Here is a 22,306-nt window from a genome sequence, read left to right as displayed (position 1 = left end):
CTTGTGCCAGGCAGGGTGACGGTCCCAGGTCCCAGGGCCTAGGAAGTGGACGCCTTCGCAGGGCCGTGATTCTGTCCACCACACCCCCTCTCCCACCACGCCACGCCCCAGCTCCACAGCTCTACCTTCCCCACTGCGCTTGGCCAGGGATCGTCCAGTTTCCATGGCTGCGGCGGGTGTGCCCAGCAGCCCACTAACCTAAGTCTATATGGAAGAACCCGTTTTATTTAAAGCAACATCCGATGCACGTTGGCAAATGAAAGACTCTAAGTCCTGCAACAAAGGATTTTCCTGGGGTGTGGAGGTACCACTCCTGTGAACGTTCTCTAAAGTGGCGTCCTGCAAAATTCTTTGTGAGAGATGTTCACAAAAGAATAACTTACTCCAAAATGCCACGGCAGCTTATCTATAAGTAGTACCATATTACAGACAACTTCTATTAGCTTTCATTCGCTTATCAGTATTTAATTCTCTGACCATAATAAACTTTTAAAATGATAATTGTGAAGTGTCATCTTCTCTTTTTTTAAATTTATTTCTCTCCCCTCCCCCTCCACTCCAATTGTCCGTTCTCTTTGTCCAATCACTGTGTGTCCTTCGTGTCCACTTCTATTCTTGTCAGTGGCACCGGGAAACTGTGTCTCTCATTGCTGCATCATCTGGCTGTGCCAGCTCTCCGTGTGTGCAGCCCCATTCCTGGCCAGGCTGCACTTTCTTTCACACTGGCTGGTATCCTTACGGAGCACACTCCTTGCACGTGGGGCTCCCCTACAGGGGACACCCCTGCGTGGCACGGCACTCCTTGTGCGCATCAGCACTGCGGAAGGCCCAGCTCATCACGCGGGTCAGGAGGCCCGGGGTTTGAACCCTGGACCTCCCATGTGGTAGGCAGACGCTCTATCCATTGAGCTAAGTCTGCTTCCCCATAATAACCTTTTAAACTTTTTAAAAATTAAGCAAAGAACCGCCTTTCTAATAGCTGTTGTTAACATGTTAAATCAAGCCCTAGGTAAGGGGGATGAAATGCTTACTTAAGTAGTAAGAAATAATATCTGGGGAAGTTCAAAAAAGAAGTAGCACCAGCTAATTGGAGAAACATTGGATATGCAGAAAGAAAGGGAAATCAGGAGGATGCCAATCACCAGGGAAGGGCAATTCGATCTTGAGACATGAACTTGCACAGGAAACTCGTTCAGAGGGAGAGTGGCTGAACGTCACTGCGCTTGGCACAGGAAGCGGCTGGCAGGAGGCCTCCGGGCTGCTCTCCTGCGTGAGCCCCACGTACACCTTCAGGCACGAGGGCGCCTCTACTGAGCAGATGAGGACCGGGGAGGCCGGACCTCACGGGCATGGAGGTGAGCGTGAGCCCCTCTGCGTTACTCGGAGGGCAGGGAGGGGCTGCGAGGACACTTTCAGAATATCAGAGCCGCCAACGGGCCACGGGGAATGTCAAGCATTTTGAAAGCAACGATTTACCCATGGGATTTGGCCTTTCAGTCCATTGTTCTCAACTGCAAGGAATAGAAACCCAACCTACAGAAGCTTTAAAACTAAGGGAACTTATTTTCTCACAGACAGAAGTTTGGAGGCTAGGGGAAATCAACCTCAGAACATCAGCAAGGATGCAGGTCCTGGGACGTGGGCTTTGCCCTCCAGTTGGCGCGCCTCATTGACTCAAGATGGCTACTGCTGCTCCGAGCATCAAGACTGTCCTCAACAAGACCAGAAAGAAAAGAGCTTCTTTCTCTTTCAAAGAGCAGGGAAATCATTCCCGGAAGTTCCCGGTAGACTTCCCACCATGGCTCATTGCCCGCAATTGCCTGCCATGCCCAACCTAAGCAAGGATGGGTGAGGGGCCGGGTCACTGTGACGGGCTTAAGGCCATTGGCACCCATCCTTTGGGGCTGGGCTGAGGCTCGTTTCCCCTGAGCCCGTGTGAACGAGGGAAATTTCTGAGGAAAATGGAATTTTAGGAAGGAGGAAATGGGAGGAAGGGCTGAAACGGGGAGGAGCTCGTTACCCCATCACTGCAGTCACATACCAAATTCTTACCCCCAGGACCCTCTGAACTGCCTCCATTTCTGTGCTTTTCCTCATCTGTTCTGTGAGTTTGTACGTGTCCTTTCAATAAATTCTCTCCCTGCTCTGGTTAGCCAGACCTGGCTCTCACTGAGACGCTCGAAGCTCGTCTTTATTGAGCACTTGTGAGGGGCCCGGCCCTGTGCAAAGCACTTCACTAACGCCTGAGCTTCTCAGCAGGGGACATCGGGCAATGTCTGGAGATACTTTTGGTTGTCACGGCTGGGGAAGATGGAGCTATGGCGTCTAGTGGGTGGCCTTACCCAGCCTGGAACGCTCCTACGGGCAGGGTGAGAAGTCTCATCTACCGCTGTTGAAGGGAGCATGGCCGAGGAGCGTGCGCGGTGCTCCCAGGACCGTGCTGAGCAGCTGAGCCCTGCGGGGGCTGGAGCACACTTCCCATCCTGAGGCCATTGTGTTTGACCCCTGCCTTGTTCCAGAAGGATCTCAAGGCAGCTAGAACTAGTGATTGTTCCTTGTATCCTCCACGAATCAGAAAAGAATAAACACCCCAGTTCTGTGGAGCAAGTAACGCTTTCCCCAGCGCTGGATATTCAATTCAGGTCTTTACACGGAGATTTCACATGGGGCCATGGGGGCCTGAAATGGGCAATAGATGGCAAGAAGTACAGTCAGACGAAAGCTTACGTATTTGTTAGGACTTCTTGTGGCTGCAAGCAATGGAACCCCAATGCGAACTAGCTTTTAAAAAGAGAGCAAGAGAGAAAGCTTGTTGCCTTGTATAACTGAGAAGTTCAAGGCTGTTGGTTTCAGGCATGGCTGAATCCAGGGGCTCCAGTCGTGTTTTTAGGCCTCGGGCTATCTCCGTCTCTGGGCTCTGCTTTGCCCCATGTTGGCTGCATCCTCGGGCCGCCTCTCTTCTCACGGGGACAAAGCGGCCGTGGCTGCTCCTGGCCGACATGCGAGCTCAGCCGCCCCAGGGCTACAACATCTCCCTCTTCCCGCCAAAACTCAGAATTGAATTCCGCTGGCTCTGATCAGACTCGTCAATGTAGCCAGGGCCTGGAACGTTCTGAGTGGCCAGCCCCAGGTCAGAGGTCCAGCCTGGGGATGGAGTCAGGCCCCCTGACCCACATGGACCAAGGGGCTAGCTGCCTCCCAGGGGTAAAACTGGAGTGTGGTCTCCAGGAGAAGGGGGACTGGGGCCCGGGGACCCAGGCGACTGCCAGTGCAGCCGCTTCAGCAGCTCACCCACCAAACCCGACAGGGAACCACGGCGAGCCTGGCGCCAGGCCCAGACACGACCTGGCGCCTTTCCCCCTCTGGGAGGAGGGGAAGGTAGAAGTAAGTGGAAGCGGAATTCAAAGCGCCGCGCAAGGTGCCCTGGGAGAAGGAAACAAACAGGAGGCCACAGGCTGTAGAGACCAGGCTCCGGGGCCGAGGGGCCTTTAGCCGCATCCCTGAAGTGCGGGGAGGAAGGACAGTCCCGCTGGCGGGAAGGGCGTGAGCGAGGGCAGGGAGGCGGGCAGGGGCTGGGCGCTCGAGCCAGGGCCGCCCGCTTGGTTTGCCCACCTGGGCCCGAGGCTTCACTGGGAGCGCAGGCAGATGGGGTGACCCGGGGGAGGCGTTTGCACTTTACTCAGGTGGCAGTGGGGAGCCACCGAAGGGTTTACAGTAAAGCAAAGACCCCTAGGGCCTAGAGAGTTGTACTTTCTGAAGATGACCGCGGCAGGGGAGAAGAAGGACAGGAGAGGAACTGCAGAGGTGGGAGGACCATGGGGTGGCTGTTGCAACTGTCCTGGAACGGGTACCGGCGTTGGGACCAGGTAGAGGCAGTGAGGAGGCGGCAGGGGGCGGCTGTCCTGTTCCCCTGCCTCCCAGGCGCCTCAGCGCAGCGGGTCCAGAGCTGAACTCAGGATGTGCCCCAGCCCCCCTCCGCCCTCCACACCCCCATTTCAGAACGGGGCCCCACCGGCCTCCCGGGTGCTGGGAGCAGGAGCCTGGAGTCGTCCTGACCCCTCCCCACCCCCGACGCCTCATCCGTCATCAGGTCATCCTGTTGGCTGCAACTTCAAAACAAACTGGGACCCCACCACTTCCCAGCCCCCCCGTGGCCACCACTCTGACCAGGTCGCCCCCTGCCATCTGGCTCCTGGAGGGGAACAGGGGCCTCCCCCCTGATCTCGTCTCCACCCTCGCTCCCCACCCCCCACACCTGTCCTCCCAAGAGCAGTCAGAGGGGTCCTTTAAGAAGGCAATGCTTCTTTTGGGGTATGGATTTAAAAGATAGTTCAGGGGGGCAGACGTGGCTCCAGGGATTGAGCGCCCCGGTTTGGTCCCCAGTGCCTCCTAAAAACAAAAGAAAACAAACAAATGAGAAAACCAGGGGGTGGGCTTGGCCCAGTGGTTAGGGCGTCCGTCTACCACATGGGAGGTCCGCGGTTCAAACCCCGGGCCTCCTTGACCCGTGTGGAGCTGGCCCATGAGCAGTGCTGATGCGCGCAAGGAGTGCTGTGCCGTGCACACAAGGAGTGCCATGTCCCCCGCATGGGGGAGCCCCACGCACAAGGTGTGCGCCCCATAAAGAGAGCTGCCCAGCGCAAAAGAAAGTGCAGCCTGCCCAGGAATGGTGCCGCACACACGGAGAGCTGACACAACAAGATGACACAACAAAAAGAAACACAGATTCCGGTGCCACTGACAACAGAAGCGGACGAGGAAGATGCAGCAAATAGACACAGAGAACAGACAACTGGGGTGGTGGGGAAGGGGAGAGAAATAAATAAATCTTAAAAAAAAAAATACTCATGGGAGCCAAAAATGTGGCTCACTGTCACAAGGTACCCAGGCCTGGGTTCGAATCCCACTCTGCTGGGGCCTGGCCCCACCCCTCGATGCTCAGGATCTCCATTTCTTTGTTTGTACTATGGGCACGAGAACCTTACTTCTAGCCCACCTGTGTGGACATGGGGTCATCTAACCAGCTCCTCTTCTAGCCTCCTCAGTGTGACATGTCAGGCCACTGCCACCCACACCGTCTGCCAGCCCGGCCTCTGTGTCCCACAGGAACCAGTGGAGGACTTGTCCAGAAAAGCATACATGGTTTAAGACCATGTGTGGGGGTGTCGATCAGGCCTCCTGTTACCCCTCCCTCTCCCTTGGATCCCAGAACCAGTCTCCACCTCTCGTGGCCCAGGCCCCCCGGCAGCCCACCCCTCCCTATTTCCCTCTCTCATCGCCTCTGGACCTTGACCTCCTCCCCGCCCCGCCCCCCCCACTGCCCCATGTCCAAGCTCATGAGCCAGCTGTGGACATGCACCTGGTCCCCAGGGCCCCCTGAATCGTTAACCTCTCCCAGTGGTCAGCCTCAGAGTGGGGTGACTGCTGCGGCCAGAGCCCCGTCCTCCTCCCGTCACCCACGCACTGGTAAGAGCCCTGGGGTTCAGGGAAGCCAATGCCGACACCCCGAGCTGTGGAGAGCAGAAGCCTGGCCCAGCCCGCACCCCCATCACCAGCCCCACCAGTTCCCCCCTAACACCCCCACCCCTGCTTTCTCTCCTTGGAGCCCTGACCCCTCCCTGACATCATCTCGGATTTCCGCCCCGCCAAGAACAAGGCTCTACCAGGACAGAGCTGTTTTCTGTTGTGTTCACTGTCGTGTCCCCGGGACTCCACGGGGCGCCCAGAGTCTGTGGCGCCCAATAAATGCTTGTTGAACGAAGACGTTTTTAAAAGACAGTAGGTTGAACCATGAGGGTGGAGGTTCAAGGTCTGGGTGGCTCCCCGGGGTCTGTGGGCGCCAGGAGCCTCCCCCCAGCTGTGTGCCGCTGGCTGGGCCCCGCCCCGTGCACACGTGTCCTCGTGCCACCCCTTCAGTGGCCCCCCAAGGTCGGGCCTGCCACGAGCCCCATTTCCAGAGAGGTGGAGCGACTTGAACCTGAGGCCATGCCGGCCCCCAAACCCTCCCCGACACCAGCCCTCCAGCGACGACCCCGCTCCCTGATTCCAGGCACAGCCCCCCAGCGGCACGTGCTGCAGGCCGGCCCCGGCCCCGCACCCTGGCGGCCACCCGGGCGTCGGGCGGGAGGGCAGGCGGCGCTGCCTTGACCCGGGCTGCAGGGAGTTTCTCCCCCTGGACTTACTGCACACGATTCAGCGCCAGTCCCGCTCGTGAAATCTGGGAATCTTGTGGGCAAGGCCGGGCCCGGGGGCTGGCTGTCTGGGAAAGGGAGCCTGGGAAGGGTTAAGGGGGTGGCAGGAGGCGCCAGGCCAGGGCGGCGGGAGCGTTCCCTTCTCTGCGCGCCGGGCCAGCTGCCTGGGGCTTGCTCCTGACACCACAGCTGCGTCAGCCCAGCCTGCCCAGGCCCCCACTTCCTTCTCTCTCTGGGCCCCGCACCCCCAGCCAGCTCCCCAGCCTCACAGTCCTCTCCTGAGAAACACGCAGCACCGCCCCCCCTCCCAGCAGGGAGGAGAGGGGCCAGATGTGTACATGTTTCTTTCCTTCCAGGAGGCACTTACTAAAAGGGAGCCTCGATGGGTTGAAGCCAAACCGTGATCCTCTGAGCTAAACAGCGAGGGAGAAAATTATTACATCCACCTCAGGGAAGAAGAGACCGAGGGTATGAGAAGAGAAGGGACTTGACCAACGTCACCCAGCCGCAAAATCTTAATTACTTGAAGGGTTAATAATGATCACATAGATCATTAGCAGGAAATACAGTTTTCATTGCCCTGTAGAGGTGCAGGGATTGCCCTGAGGTCAGGAATTGTCTTCCTCACCTTGTTTATGTTAAGTTGCATGAAGTCAAATGGGCTACCTGGGCATTTGTTTGACAAGAGGGACACATGATTTCATAGGGACTGTTTATAAATCAGTCTTCGATTAAATAAATTCTGCCTCTTGAAATCTTGAAAACAAATCTGTGTGTATGCTCTGTACCAGTCACTGCTTAGCCGTGTCAGACTCACTCAATCCTCGCAGCAACTCTGTGAGCGTGGCAAAACGATCACTCCATCTCCCAGACAGAAAGTAGAACTGGTAAGAGCGGCTGCTCTGATAAGCCAGGTATTCCAGGCACTGAGGGTATTACTTACCCAAGAGGTGAATACTGCTCTTCTCCCCATGTCACCGATGGGGAAAGGGAGGCCCCACGGGGCGAAGTAATTTGCGGGCTCCAGGGATGAGCGAATGGCGGCGCTGGAATTTGAACCCAGGCCGCCTGGCTCTGAAGCCCACACTCAGCCCTGCACTCACCGCCTCTGTCCCCGGCCAGGCGCAGAGGCGGGGCTGGACACCCCGCAGGTTCTGGGGTAACTCCAGAAGGTCTGAGAGGAGAGGCGGGGTCTGCTGGGGGCACCCCAGCCACGAGCCGCCCCCGGCTTCAGCTCACGCCCGGAGAGCATCACCTCTGCAGGCACGAGAGCCTTCGGGTTGCAGCTGCCACTGCCCGAACCACCTGAGAGGAGGTTCACGGTCCTCCCCATTCTGCAGCGCAGAAAAGCCAGGGCCCAGAGAGGGCCTGGGACCTGCCCAAGGTCACACAGCAGGCACGTGTAGGCTACAGCCTCCTGGGTCAGGCTTTTCTGTCTCACTTTCACTCTCCCAACTCCAAGATCTAGGCCAAGCGACACGTGAGCTGGGTCACAAAAAAGGAAGGACAGGAAGGTGGAAGGAAGGGCAGCGCAGGGAGCAGACAGTCAGGCTGGGGGAGGGGGAGGGGCTGAGGCTGGGGGGGCAGGTGAGCGCCAGTGATCAGGGCCTTGAAGTCACGCTGAGGACTTGTCCCAGGGGGCTTTAAAGGGGGAAGGAATGTGGTCCCTAAACAGAGGGTCAACTACTGCGGCCGCCGCCCCTCCGTGCCCTCCACTGCCATCCTGGCCTCCACAGCGCAGTCTCCACTGGCAGCCAGAGGGACCCCAGGGAAGCCCAAGTCAGATCCTACCCATCCTTGGCACATAACCCTCCATGGCTCCCACCTCCCGCAGAACTAGAGCCCTCACCTGCCCCCTCCGTCCCCCTCACTCACCCCCTCCGACCACCCGGGCCTGTGCTCTTCCTCCACACACCAGCCGCCCCTCCACCTCAGGGCCTTTGCACCTGCTGTTCCTGCTGCCCGGAGCGCTCTCGGCCGCCCATGGCTGCCTCCTCCTCCTGAGCTCTGCTCAGCTGTCACCTGCGCAGGGAGGCCAACCCCCAGCTCCCGCTTGAATCCGCGCCCCTCCCCGGCTCCCCCGCCCCCGCCTGCAGGTGCTGATCCCTTCAGCTGTAACATGCTCCTTCACTTCTTTGTTTCTTGCCTCCTGCCCCACAAAAGAGCAAACTTCGTGGGGACAGAGATCTGTGGCTGCACGGACTCCCGCCGTGTCCCCCGCGCCTGACACGGGAAGTGCGTGATAAATACTTGTTGAGTGAATAAATTCTTTTCTCTTAGAAAAACTTGGTGAAGTAGTTGCCTGCCCCCCCCTCCCCCCCGGGCTTAGAATGACCTTTGTTCCAGGGCCAGATGGAGAAGTGACCCGCCCGGGGCCTCACCGGCACAAGTAGCAGGTGAGCCCGGTCCCAATGGCTGCGACTTTTCCTCTGGCTTTCAGCCTCTGGGGTCTGGTCTCCACATCAGCCGCGTTCCCACAGATTCTGCCCAGGAGACTGTGCACTGGGGTGCCCACCTGGCTCCATCTGAAGCTGGAGGAAACTCAGGCTCAGAGGGGTGAGGTGACTTGCCCAAGGCCACACAGCAACAAAGGGTGTGAATGCAGGTCTTTTTGCCTTTCTACCTGGGGTACTTCCTGCCAGAGCATCCGTTTCTCTCTCCTCCTTTCTTCTCTCCAGTCAGTGTGTTTGCAGCCCAGGAAAGCCATTTTTGTGATTTCTAGACTAGCGGGCCTCCACACACACCCCGTTCCAGCCTGCGCCAGGGCAGCGCCTAGCCCCGCGTGCCCCAGGGATGAGCCGCTGGGAGCGCCGCTCTGCCCAGCTGCCCCATCTGGGAGCAGATGCTGGGCTGTCTCCCTCGGGCCATCCCCCACCGCCGGAGCATGGTGCTGGTCCTGCGGGGTGGGGGGAGGCCAGCGGTGACCCTGAGGAGCCCACACTGAGCAGGGGTGGCAGGGAAGGGGCAGGCCCAGGGCAGGAACCAGCCTCCAGGTCTTGGTAGTCCAGGAGGAAAGAGACAGGCTGGGGCTCGGGGTGGAACACGCAGCCCCACCCCCGCCCCGGGAGTCAGGCAGGAATTTTAAAAGAGTGAAGTTGGCCGGGCAAGAAGATACATAGTTCTTATTCCTTGGGCTCAGGTTCAGAGAGACAGGAGGGAGTGGTGGGGTCTGGGGCACCTGCCCTGCCTGAAAACCAGCTGCTCCTCAGCTCTAGCTGAGTGAGGCCCCTGGGGAATGGGGGCCCAGCACAGCAAGATCTTCTGGGGTTTCAAGGGGAACGGGGAACACAGATGTCTATGTAATGCCTTCAGATTTTTAAATATTGGCTCCATTCCTTTCAAAACTTGTTGCGGGCTGAACAAAACCCGCCAGAGCGCCAGCTTCAGCCAATTTGCAGCCTCTGTTGAGGACAGCCCAGCCGGGTCCCGAGTCAGGATCTGCTGGCCTGGACGGGGCCAGGACCCAGCAGCGGGGCCTGTGGGGAAGGTTCTTGCGGGGGGTGCCCCTCCCCACCGGGGCTGAGCCCCTCCCGGCCCTCCCCCCCCTCCCACTGCCTCTGGGGATCTTCCCTCCCGCAAGGACACAGGAGAGCCTGCATTTGTAGGCAGGTCCAAATTCTCCTCTCCCCTCCCAGGTTCCTGCAGCGTCACAAGTGGGTGACCCCTCGGTGCCCCAGGTCGCCCCCAAAGCCCCGCCCTCAGCAGCCCGTTCTCACCCTTTCCCATCACCCCAGGCCCCAGGCCACGGGCTTCCATAAACGCCACTTTGAATCTTGACCAGGTAGCCTGGGGACCCTGCTTGGGATGAGCAAACCTGCGCTCAGTGCGGGAAATGCCCCGGCCCCACAAGCCCCCGGGGCAGCTGGACCTCGGGCCTCGGCCCCTCTCTCCGGCTAGAACCCAGCCCATCCTCAAGGCTGCCGGGCCTCCCGCCCCCCCCCCCCCCCAGCTCCCTTCTGGTCCATTTATCTGGGCTCTAGGCCACACGCTGGGGACTCAGACCTAAAGAGGTAAGAGCCATCTCAGGCGCGACTGCAGTGTTTTTGGAATGAATATTCGACTCACTCCCTGGGCATCTCCGCCTTCCCAGGGTCCCCCCAGCCCACCCACTTTGTTAGCTCAGCCCTGGCACTTCATCTTCTCAACCTCAGGTCCACGAGCTTCCCAGACACCTCCCCCTGGATGGCCCCCAGGATCCCACTCCGCCGCTTCCCCCAGCCCCCCACAAACTGCTCCTCTGCCCCAATTTCCCCGTAAACCTCATGACCAAAGACAGAAGCCTGAGTTTCATCCTTAACAGCCCCCGTCCACCCCACCTGGTCACCCGGGCTTGGCAGCCATCCTCCTCAACGCCCCTGCCCCTCCTTGCCTCTGCCTCTTATCCACCCCCCCCCCACTGCACCCCGTCCTTCCCATCACGTCTCGCCCAGTGCCCGCCACCGCCACCTCCCTGGCCTCTCTGCAGTGATACTCCCTCGCCCTGACCTCCAGCTTCCCACAGCAGCCTCAGTGACACTGTCCCTGCCGCTCTCAGAATGAAGCTCCCTGTCACCTTCAGAAGGAAATCCGAACGCCTCGGCCAGGCTCCAGAGCCCTGCCGGCCCAGGGTCCTTCCCCGGGCCCTGGCTATGTGGCCAGCCCGAGCCACTCTCGCCTCTCCAGCGAGATGTTCTCATCCCTGGGCCTGGCATCGGGTCCGCCTCGCCGGAAGTGCGTCCCCCTCGCCCACCCCCACCTCTTTGGCTCTTCCACGTGTGCCCTTCAGGCTCGGCTTGGATGTCACGGGCTTCAAAAGCCTGCCCTGAATCCTTAGTCCACTTGGGTCCTCCCTGAGGTTCCGGATGGGAGTCAGGTGACACTGGCAGGGATCAGAAATCCAGAGAGCTTCAGCAATTTGTCCAAGGTCACACAGCAAGTCAGTACAGACCCAGAGCAGCAGCCCAGGGCAGGGCCCTGAGCACATCCCCCCAGAAACTCCACCGGCCCCACCGCACACCTCCAGGAGCCGCGGAGCCTGCCCGAGCCCCCGAGCCCAGGGCGGCGCCTGGGAGGCCCAGCAGTGGACCATTTGGAAGGCCCTGTCCTGTTTCGGTTTTGTGGTCTCGTGAGTAACGAGGAAATTAAACCAGATCAGGCCCATGACTCACTTATGGAGCCGTCAAAACAGAAAACAAAAACAAGCTGGTTCTGGAGAAATGAGGCCAGGATGAGGAGCGGAGGAGGGAAAAGGCAAGCAGCCGCCGCCGCCCGGGACCAACCGTGGAAACTGCTCTTGGGGACGAGGCAGCGGTGCCAAGCTGGGAGTGCTGAGACCCCGGGGTTTTGGGAGCCCGAACACCCGGGCCCCAGAGGGAGGGCCTGAGACCCTCCATACTGCTAGACGGATGCTCTTGTCCTCATGAAATCCCCCAAAAGGCGGGCGCCATTGGAATGCCATTCCACAGAAGAGGAGGAAACTGAGGGTCAGAGCGGCCCAAGGGACAGGCCTCAGGTCACAAGGCCAGGAAGTGGGAGGCCTGGGATTGCCCCCTGACCCCTAAACCTGTAACAGGACTCAGTCTTGCCATCCGGGAATCGGGCCCCAGGGCCCAGCCCTGATCCTGGGACAACACAGGAGCCAGAGGTCTAGAGAGCCAGGAGGCCCAGGGGTTGGACTTCAGACACGGCGGCCCCTCTCTGGGTCACTCTCTCCATTTATGCAGCGTTGGAGTCATGCCAGGCAACGACTAAGGCAGGCCCTGGAGCTCAGGGGGTCTAACCCAACAGAGCTTCGAAGTCCTGCTCTGTCCACTTTCCAGAAGCCTCTGCCCCCAGGAGAGGAGCTGGAGGTAGAGCCCGTGGTAGGGACCCTGTAGGCCTGCGTGTCCTCGAGAGGTCGCCCTGAGCCAGCGTGAGACGGTGCAGGGAGCTGGGCCGGGCAGGAAAAGTAGGGACATCCAGCCGGAGAGGGTCAGAATTAAGGTGGCGCTAGAAATGTCACCGTCCTCCCGCGATGGGTCTCCAGGGCTTGCTGTGGGTGGAGCACGGTGCTGGACACTTCTTTCGTTCATTCTCCAAATCTTGATTGAGGTCTTTCTCGTGCCAGGCATTGTGTTGGGCAGTGGGGACAAAGTGGTGACCAAGACATCCAGGAGATGCCAGCCTGGAGAGAAGTGGACAGATAAGCAAAAGTCATGACGTGTCAGGCAGTGGTAAGAGCTGCGGAGACCAAGCAAGGAAGGGCGCGCCAGGGTCCGAGGGGGCCCCACTGAGCTGTGCCGCTGAGCAGCGGCCTGAAGCAAAGCATCTCCAGCAAAGCGGCTCCTGGCAGAGGGAACAGAGAGTGCAAAGGCCCTGGGGCGGGAGCGGGCTGGGCGGCCAGTGGGGCTGGGGCAGAGCCAGCCTCCCAACAAGCTGCTGCAGAAGAGGAGCTGCAGGCTCAGCGAGGGGAAGCCACCTGCCCGAAGACCCCCCGACAGGAAACAGCAGTGCTGGGAGCGAGTCAGGCCGAGTGAAGCTTGTCCAGGCTGCCAGGAGCCCCGTGTGCGACTAGGCCGCAGGACCCTGGGTGGCTCCCGGAGAGCCTGTGTCACCCGCCTTGACACGCCATGGATGTGGTATTGCACAAGGAGAGCTCGGCAGGGAGCCGGCGCCGGCCTCAGCCCTGCCCTCACCCTGGCCTCCCGGGTCCTCCCGGGTCTGGGGGTCACTGGGGGCGGGGGCAGGAATCCGGAGCCTTCCTTGGCCTAGGCGTGAGTGACCGCACGTGGCCCCAGCTGACCCCTGCCTCCAGGCGACCTTTTGAACCTAGGCCTAGAAGCAGTTGTGCAACCTCAGTTTCCCCACTTCGGTGGGCTCCAGCAAGCAGGTAAGGATTCTTGAGTCCTGAGAGCAGGGAGGGCTGCTGACTCCTAGCCCAGGGCTCTTCCTCCTCCGCTGCCTTTCACCCACCCCCTGGCTCCACCCGTCCCCCACAGCCACCTCCCGCACCTCCCCCAGCCACGGGGGTTTCTGGCCCTTCCTGCCCCCACTTTCCTGCTCTGGGCAAGATGTCAGACAGACCAGTTTGAGATATAAAACAGTTTTTGAGGGAAGCAGAAGTGGCTCCAGTTATAGGGCCTCCGCCTACCATATGAGAGGACCCAGGTTTGATCCCTGGGGCCTCCTGATAAAAAAGAAGAGAAAATGTGCCCGTGCGGTGAGCCAAGTGCCAGCGTGATGAGCCAAGTACCCGCACAGCAAGCTGAGTGTCCATGCGGTGAGCCAGTGCCTATGCAAGTGAGTCACGCAGCAAGATGATGACACAACGAAAGAGAGATGAAGGGGAGAGTCAAGGTGAAGCACAGCAGAGACCAGGAACTGAGGAGGTACAACTGACTGGGAACCTCACTCTACATCAGAGATCCCCAGGATCAAATCCCGGTGAATCCTAGAGGAGAAAGGTGAGAAGAGAAGACCAAAAGAGAAACATACAGAAGATCACATTGCAAAAGGACACATAGCAGAAAGCGAGGGGGGGAGGAAAAACACAAAGTAGGTTTTGATAAATGGATGTCCTTGGAATGTTGTCTTAGCTGCTTCATTTTTTCTATACATTGTAACAGAATGATCACTTTGTGAGGGTACCTTCATTGTTTTTAATTAATGAATTAATTTAACCAAATTAATTTCCATTTCAAGTGTAAAATCTCTCTAGAAGATCTTTTATTATGCTGACCAAAGATAAAATAAATACCTCTAACCTACCAAGTATGTAAAATTTCCACATAGAGAAAACGAAATAAAATGACTAGTTATAAAGGCCTTAAAACTGATGACGAAAAGATGAATGCTGGGTAAGTTTAGGAGTCAAGCCAAAAAGGAAATAATAAACTTGTCATGAAACAAGTTCTGAGAAATTTTTCCTAAACAAAAACATTGAATATTTTTATATTCAGGAATCATTCAATGTGTACCTCAGCATTTCAGGGATTGGAATCACAGTAATTAGAAATTTTACAAGTGGGAGATGAATTGTAACATGAACGTGCAACAGGTTCTTTCTTTACCTATCTGTTCTTCACCTAGCCAGTTTCTTCACGAGCATATTTCCTATTCTTACTGCAGATTTCAGAAATGGGATGGAATAAAACATCATGTGTCATAGGTGTCAAGCATACATGCCTTCCTAGAGAATAAACCAAAGAATGCGCATCTGCAATACGGTTAACCTCAGGTTTACAGGTAAATGGCATTTGTTTTTCTTTTTTTCTTTTTTTTTAATAAGTTTTTTTAAAAACTTCTTTTCCCTTCCCCCTCCCCCCAGTTGACTGTTCTCTGTGACTATTTGCTGCATGTTCTTCTTTGTCCTCTTCTGTTGTTGTCAGCAGCACAGGAATCTGTGTTTCTTTTTGTTGCGTTGTCTTGCTGCATCAGCTCTCCGCGTGTGCGGTGCCATTCCTGGGCAGGCTGCACTTTCTTTTGAGCTGGGCGGCCCTCCTTATGGGGTGCACTCCTTGCGCGTGGGGCTCCCCTATGTGGGGGACACCCCTGCGTGGCACGGCACTCCTTGCGCGCATCAGCACTGTGTGTGGGCCAGCTCCACATGGGTCAAGGAGGCCCAGGGTTTGAACCGCAGACCTCCCATGTGGCAGATGGACGCCTAACCACTGGGCCAAGTCCACTTCCCAGTAATGGCATTTAAAAAATGAGATGTATCATCTTATACAGGCACTGGGCATCCAAAATGATCTGAATCATCTCTATGGTAAGCTATTTTCTTGAGTAAAAAATAAACAAGTTCTTCCAAAATTATGATTTTTGGCTAGAAAATTTATAAAACGCTTGAAAAAGTTTAAGCAAAACCATTGCTGAGCTGATCCTAAAAAGGGCAAAAAAAATGAGCATGGCAGAAACCAACATTATTGGAATAATTTCTAAAGCTACACTTTTCGATTTCCTATTCTCCCCATTCATCTAATACAGTAATAAATAAACTTACAGTAAATACAAGAAGTAACATACTTTCAAAATCTTCAGTATCACAGAATGATTTGGAGCCTGACTGAATTAATTTCTCAAATACCTCCCAAGTCCAATTAGACAAAAAGTCAAACTTGGGGGAAAAGGTGGTAATATTCAATTTGACGTCTGTTTTTCTTGAAAAATACAGAGACATAAAAACCATTCCAGGCTTGCAAAAATATTTTCATGTTTATATTAAGCACATTAAGATAAACATAGCAATTTTCATTTTAACACTTCTCTTCAGTCCCACAAGAGCTGACTGACTATTACTGGCTCCGTGGTAAAATGCAGTCCTCATTTAAAAACCGTTCAACAAATGAGGAGGTAAGAGGAGCATCCTGTTAGCACAGGCATCTGGTAATGAATAAGGACCCAGGCTCTGACCTCTCTACCCACTCGTAGCATAGGCCCAGGCCTGAGTAGGTACTTTCTGGAAGCTCTTGGCTCTCAGAAATGGACAGAGCTTGCTTGAAAGGAAATGCAGAAGTACAATAAAGACAATATTTCAAATGCAGTAACTGTACATACTGGGTGAACATTTCCTGCAACTCTTGCAGCAATCACTGAACAGGGAGATACAGAAAGAAACTCGGGGGGAGGGGGAGTGGTTAGCCTGAAAATTCAGAAAGTGTATCTTCAAAGTCATGTGTGATAAAAATTTTTGTTAATTGTAAATCTCATTATAAATGGGAACATAAAATTTCTCTATAACAAGGTATACCCTGAGAAATACACACATCATCAGAGAAAGAGGTTAAACGCCTTTTCAAGTCCAAAGTAATGCCCTGTCCTTTGGAAGTTAATGAACAATATAATTTACTACAGAAACCTTTGGAAACTACTTTTATTATAGTTATTTATAAGTTCATATACTCAATATGCTAATGATCAATATTGCCCAATTTTAAAATAAACTACAATGCTTAGATATTAAAAACAAAACAAAACAAGAAACACTTAAATTTTAGCTCACCACTATTGAGCTTGTTTGGGTTTAAATTGAAAGATGATTGGAGCACGTGCAGCTCAGTGGTTGAGAGCACACTTCACAAGTACTAGGTCCCAGATTCAATCCCCAGTACCTCCTAAAAATTTTTTTTAATGAATAAAAAAAGATGCTAAAAAGTAAACCAAGCACCTACGAATCTTATGTGATAGATGTAAGAGAAACAGAGAGAGGGGGAGGAAGGACTCAATTGGTCAGCATTTAAAAGGCAGCAGGATAGACAATCCGCGCCCTCTGCCAGAGCTTGAGAAAGTCTTGGGTCACCTTGTACACTGGTTTGGGGCAAAGTTAAAAGAGAATGGGGTTATATAGCACAGACAGAACAATTATGTGCATTTGAAAAACTACCTGGAAAAAGCCTTACAGGCGCCCCACAACTCAGGGGATGAAGGCAGGAAGGGACAGAGAAATACCCTTCCCTAAGTTGGCAAGGGGTTATTCCAGTGGAGACTAAGAGTGATTTCATGCTTTGATGTCCACCCTTACTCTAAACAGAAAGCAACAGGAAACTGAATACAGAATTTGAAGAGAATGACAGTAATCTGAGATCATGATAGTAAGCTACTAGAACCTTTATTTGTATTATTTATTCACAGAATTAGAATTATTAACATAAAAGGGTATAAAAATTGCTTTGTCAAGTGTCACTGGTTGTAAACCTTATTTTTATAGTCCTTAACAGTATCTGCTTTTTAAAAAAATCACTTATATGTTCTAGTAAATGTCATGAATTTCACCTTGGGCAGAAATCAATAGGCAGAAAATGAATCAGACTTATAGCAACTGATGTCAATAAAACATCCTGGAACCAGAATCTTTTTAAATGCTGAGAATCACAAAACTGTTCTTGCAAGAGAACTACTTTCACTTCTGTTTTGTTTACCTTCTGCTTTCCATAAGGTCAGTTTAATAATTTCAGACCCTGAGATTCTGGCCATTTGCCGGGAGGCAGTGGTACAGTTGACTAAGGACCCAAGTGGCTGGCAGACATCTGAAAGGGGAGCCCCACGTGCAAGGAATGTGCCCCATAAGGAGAGCCACCCAGCGTGAAAAAAGTACAGCCTGCCCAGAGCGGCACCGCACACATGGAGAGCTGACACAGCAAGATGACACAACAAAAACAAGACACGGATTCCGGGTGCCGCTGACAAGAATACAAGTGGACACAGAAGAACACACAGCAAATGGACAGAGAGAGCAGACAACTGGAAATAAATAAAAAATAAAATCTTTAAAGGAAAAAAAAAGGTTATTGGTTTTACCACATAAGTATATGCTTACTTATGTGAATATACATACGTATATTCTTTAAGGCTAACTTTTACTAAGATGCCAAAATCAAGTTCTGGGCCCACCTCCACAACCAAAACCATAATCTATTATTTTACTTCCAACCAATGCTTTCTTGTCCTTGCACCTAGAATTACGCCAAGTGTTGATGGGGCCTCTGTGAATTCTCCCTTAGTGGGAGAAGACCAACTGTGGCCAAGAGCAAATACTGTTGAGTAGAACATTCTGCTCAGAGGGGAAATCTAACCTACAGGAAGAAGGGAAAGGCACTAACGTTAGCTGGTAAAAATGAGAGCAGTGTATTCAGGACAGACTCTGGAGGAGCCAACATCTGGTGGAGAAGAAACAAAGTGAGCAAGTTTTCAGGAACTGCCGACCTGCTGCTTCTCCTTGCAGCTTTGGTTGGCGTCTAAGTGAGGAAATAAAGCATAGAGCTATGTCCAAGCTCTTTCTCCACCCCATTCCGGCACTGTTGCTTGAAAGGAAACTTCAGCAAAGAGGGCCCACAGTCAGGGTGGAGAAGAGATGGCCGTTCTCCACTGGAGCAGCATCAGAAGTTTGTGTCACTCTCTAAGTCCCTGCACCAATCACACCAAAGGTCAGAAAGAAGAGAGCAGGCCCGCAACCACACTACAACCGCCTGCGATGCAAGTCCATGGGCCCAGACTCCTAGGAGTGCACAGGGCACATGGACAATTTCTAAACATCCTGTATCCACTCAACAGGGCTGAAGGAGCTTTCCAGATAATCCTGTCCATCTCAAAGGAACCAGGTCTGTGTTGTTCACCACTGCAGCAGAATTCCGGCAGACAGCAGGCACTCAATAAGAATTTACTGAATGACTATGCTAAATAGGTCACACAGAACCAAGGTGAAAGTTATAGATTTGTATATGAAAACATATATAGCAGGCGGAGGACAGTGGAAACAAAAGAATGACTGTAAGAAAGTGCCAATAATCAAATCAACTTTGAGAACTCTGCTATCTTGGAACCCTCCCTCCCTCCCCAACAGAAGGCTCTCTGCTGCAAACAATATTCAGGCAGGGATGAGCAAGCACTGCCTTGCTAGCCCCTTATGACTAGCAGAGTCTGCCACGAGATCAACTCCTTAGAGGCTACAATCCAATTGCGCTCCCAGGCTGATGGTACCTCTTCCCGGACTGGATGACATCATCTCCTTTTCTTGATATTTCTCCTCCCTGAGTCTAAAGGAGCTCTGGCTCCTCTGGTCCCTGAGATTTCAATTTTTCCCTTTAAAAAAACATTTGTTATGATGCTGGAATCTGCTTCAAAACAATTGAGAGCAGGTAATAGGTGGAGGTTACAGATAAAGAATATGAGCTGTGAGTTTGTAATTGTTGAAACTGGCTGAAGGACCCACAGGAGTTCACCATGCTATTCTCTCTACATCATTATGTTTAAAGTTTTCCATAACTGAGAGACTTAAAAAAAAATCTACTTTAAAAAGTAGAGAGGAACGATATAATCAGATACATGTTTTTAACAGATTACTCTGCCTTTAGATTCTAGGAAGATGGTGGCCCCAGCAGTATAGTTCTTCTCTCTGAATCCCTCCATAAAAATAAACAGAAACAAGGATAGCAAACTAACACAGCCAACCCCCCAGACAAAAATTAAAATAATCTAGGGACAAAGTATCCTTATGATTCTGAAAGAACGAGGAAGTGGGGACAACCAACCAAAAGCTTATTCAATCCCCATGTGGAATCAGCATTTGTGTGGGAGGTAGAACACAGACAGCAGGTGACAATAGCTCTGAGAGCAGAAGAACCCCCAAATCACCCCCAGGCCCTCACTGAAAGTGTGACAGGCCAATGTGTGTTAGCAGCTAACCTGGGAGCAGATGCTGCACATTCCAATTCACAGGTGAGTATAACCTGCAACCTTCCCCACACCCCAGCCCCCAAACAAAAATGCTGAGGAACCAAGTGAAGAATGAGCTTCAGGTAAGCAAAATGATTAGAGAGATTGAGAAAAGAATTTTATACTGACAAGAATATTTACTAGTACATCCCAGACAAAGAATGGTTGTAAAGGAGGCAATATACTATGTAATGGCTATAAACCCTAACAGCATAGAGCACAACTATCAAAAAAGGAGGGTCAGGACATGCAGTGTTTTTTAGAAGTAGAATAATCTTGATGAATGGTTTTACAGATATCAACTGGGAATACTTCAAATCAGATGCCAGGAAAGAGGGAAGGGAGGGAGAGGAAGAGATTATTAGCTAACTGCAATACCCCTCACAGCTGGGACTCAACAGCAAGAGCCAAACACTGAGGGAACTGAGAATATATTATAAACATAATAGTACAGAAGTAGCCACTAGAAAATACAAACACCCCTAAATAACAAAAGATTTAAACATCTGTGAAATTATTCCTCAAAAATTAAAACATGTCCAATGTACACATTACAAATAATGAAAAGAATTAACTAATGTTAACAGTCCAGTACTGTCTATTCTTCCATATCCTTCTCCAAACATGCAAACAAAATGAATTCTTATTGCTTGTTTTCACGCAGATAGGATCACACCATACATATTATTCTATAATTTATTTTGTTATCCAGCCATCAATCTAACCTACCTTCATTTACTTATATAGTTTAACTGGGTGTCTAGGTGAACTGATCACATTAGCAACTAGAATAAAAGTGTCTCCCCCAATATTTTAGCAATAATTTACTTTTCTTTCCTTATTACTTTATCCAGAACCCCAAAATAATGTTCCGTAAAAGGTGGGTTAAATTAACAAAAATAACTTCAGCATTTTAACAGTTAGGCTTGATAAGAGCTGCTACAATACAACGGTTATCTTTCAGTATGGCGAGTCCAACCTCCACCGAGAGTCTCTTCTGGACAGAAAGAGCTCCCTTCTCTCACCACCCAAGCTCTAATCTGATAATCATCTAACTAGTTTTTCTTCCCAGATCCCTTCTATTTGCTTGGACAGTCTCCTAGAAGTTATCTCCTGCTTTTAAATCTTTTCCAGCTGTCTTGCTTCTTTCTGGCCGATGAGCTTAAAGCTACCTCTGCCACTCGATGACCTGCACCAATCATGCCGTCTTCCTTCCTGCAGTCTTCAGACTTTCCGAACTGAGTTACTCTAAAACAAATTCCTTTTTACTTCCCATGGTTTTTTTTGAAACCCTGAAATTGAAAACTGGGGTGTTTTCTGATTATAAAGGTAATATATTCTCATTTAGAAAATTCAAGCAACACTAAAAACTATAAAGTATAAATCAACTGACCACATATGTAGCAACCAGGTGAATATCTTTTCAGTTATCTGTCCCACAGAGGAGGGAGTCAGTGGAGCTAGTGAGATGGCCCATTACCACCTGAGACCACTATGTACTCAAGATTAAGAGCAAAGACCGCAAAGCCTACTCTCATACTTTACCCATATGTATATTCTTCTACTTATTCTGTTCTACTTAAATGACAGGTAACTTGACACTTATATCACTACCAGGCCTTTTTCAGAAATTTTTGATACTTCAGTCAGCTCTGAATGGCATTAAGTGCGTCTCTGTTGGGTAGAAACTAGAGTATCTGTCAAAAGCCAGGTCAGAAACTCTGAACTGGGTAAATTGTCTATAAACAATCAATAAGTTAGTAAAGTACATTGCAGTTGACGATTCTGTTTTCAATCTGTTTCCTTTATAGGTGGCTGCTTTCTTAAAGAGGCTTCGAGAAAACAAACAAGGATATAAGGGAGATATGATTGGGGGGGGAGACTTTGAGGGCAGAATGAAGAAAACTAGAACTAAATCACATTTAAAATAGCATTACTAGTACATGAGTCCGTTCAAAAGAAATAGGCACACACAAATGAATACAAGTAAAACTGGAAATCTGAGTAACACTGGAGGATTGTATCAATGTCAATATCCTGCTTGTGACACTGAACAGTTCTACAAAATGTTACCATTGGGGACACTGGGCAAAGTATACAAAAGCTCTCTCTCTGTCATTTCTTTCAATTGCACAGTGCAAATACAATTATCTCAATAAAAAATTTCAATAAAAAAAAGACTGGCAGAATACAGACTAAAATGTTTACTGTTAATACTGTAGTGCCAGGAATAAAGGAAAACTTTTTTTAAAACATATCACCTTATCATGAAATACAGTATATGTTTATTATGTTTACAAAAATAAGAATCTCAACAGGTTGAAAAAACATAGCCGTACTGAACATTTTTTAAAAACATTTTATAAAATTGTAAGGACTACTGGTAAAGCAAATACAGGACTGTTTGACAAATCACAGAATTCTAGAAAAGGGAAAATCCTCAAAATTTTAAAAATCTGGATAAACAAAGGGGCAGTACTACTTTGTACAAGTGAATGATGAACTCGTGGGACTCATTATCTCAGGAGGTAATGTAATCTGAAGACAAACGCTCTGGCCATACACTTCACCTCTATTTTCTTTAAAATTGCCACGCCACCTTGAACTGAAAGGCTCATCCGCCCTCCCAGCCCTCTCTCAGCCTCGGGGCCTTGGCTGAAGTGTTCAGTGGTTCCCTCAAACAAGCTCAAAACCCCTTGTTAAACACTTTTACCACACTTTCCCCTTTTCATTCACTGCACTTTCTCCACAATTAAAGTGAATTATTTGTGTGGTGGTTTGCCGGTCTCCCCTTGAGAAGAAACTCCAAGAGGACAGAGAACACACGGATGTGTTCCTGACCGACCCTTTATTGCCAGTGTCTAGCACTGCTGGCACCTGCAGGCAGCCAATACATTTTTAATGAATTAAGTGCCAACATAAGTTCAGTGACTGCCATATTGGGTGGT

General features: G+C 51.7%; 1 protein-coding gene across 3 annotated transcripts in view; it reads right to left on the bottom strand.

Annotated features, from left to right (window-relative positions):
- The window catches only part of LOC131275767 (uncharacterized), a 58,647-nt gene that overhangs the window by 11,991 nt on the left and 24,350 nt on the right, over positions 1-22,306 (bottom strand). For all 3 annotated transcript variants that reach the window (XM_058286922.2, XM_071211644.1, XM_071211645.1), the window contains one exon: positions 10,708-12,333. The gene's annotated coding sequence lies outside the window, so the exon portion shown is untranslated. The remainder of the gene's footprint in view (positions 1-10,707; positions 12,334-22,306) is intronic.

This window comes from Dasypus novemcinctus, chromosome 24 (genome assembly GCF_030445035.2).
Source record: "Dasypus novemcinctus isolate mDasNov1 chromosome 24, mDasNov1.1.hap2, whole genome shotgun sequence".
NCBI classification, from domain to species: domain Eukaryota; kingdom Metazoa; phylum Chordata; class Mammalia; order Cingulata; family Dasypodidae; genus Dasypus; species Dasypus novemcinctus.
Note: the sequence above shows the minus strand (reverse complement) of the source record. Positions and strands in the feature narration are given on the sequence as shown.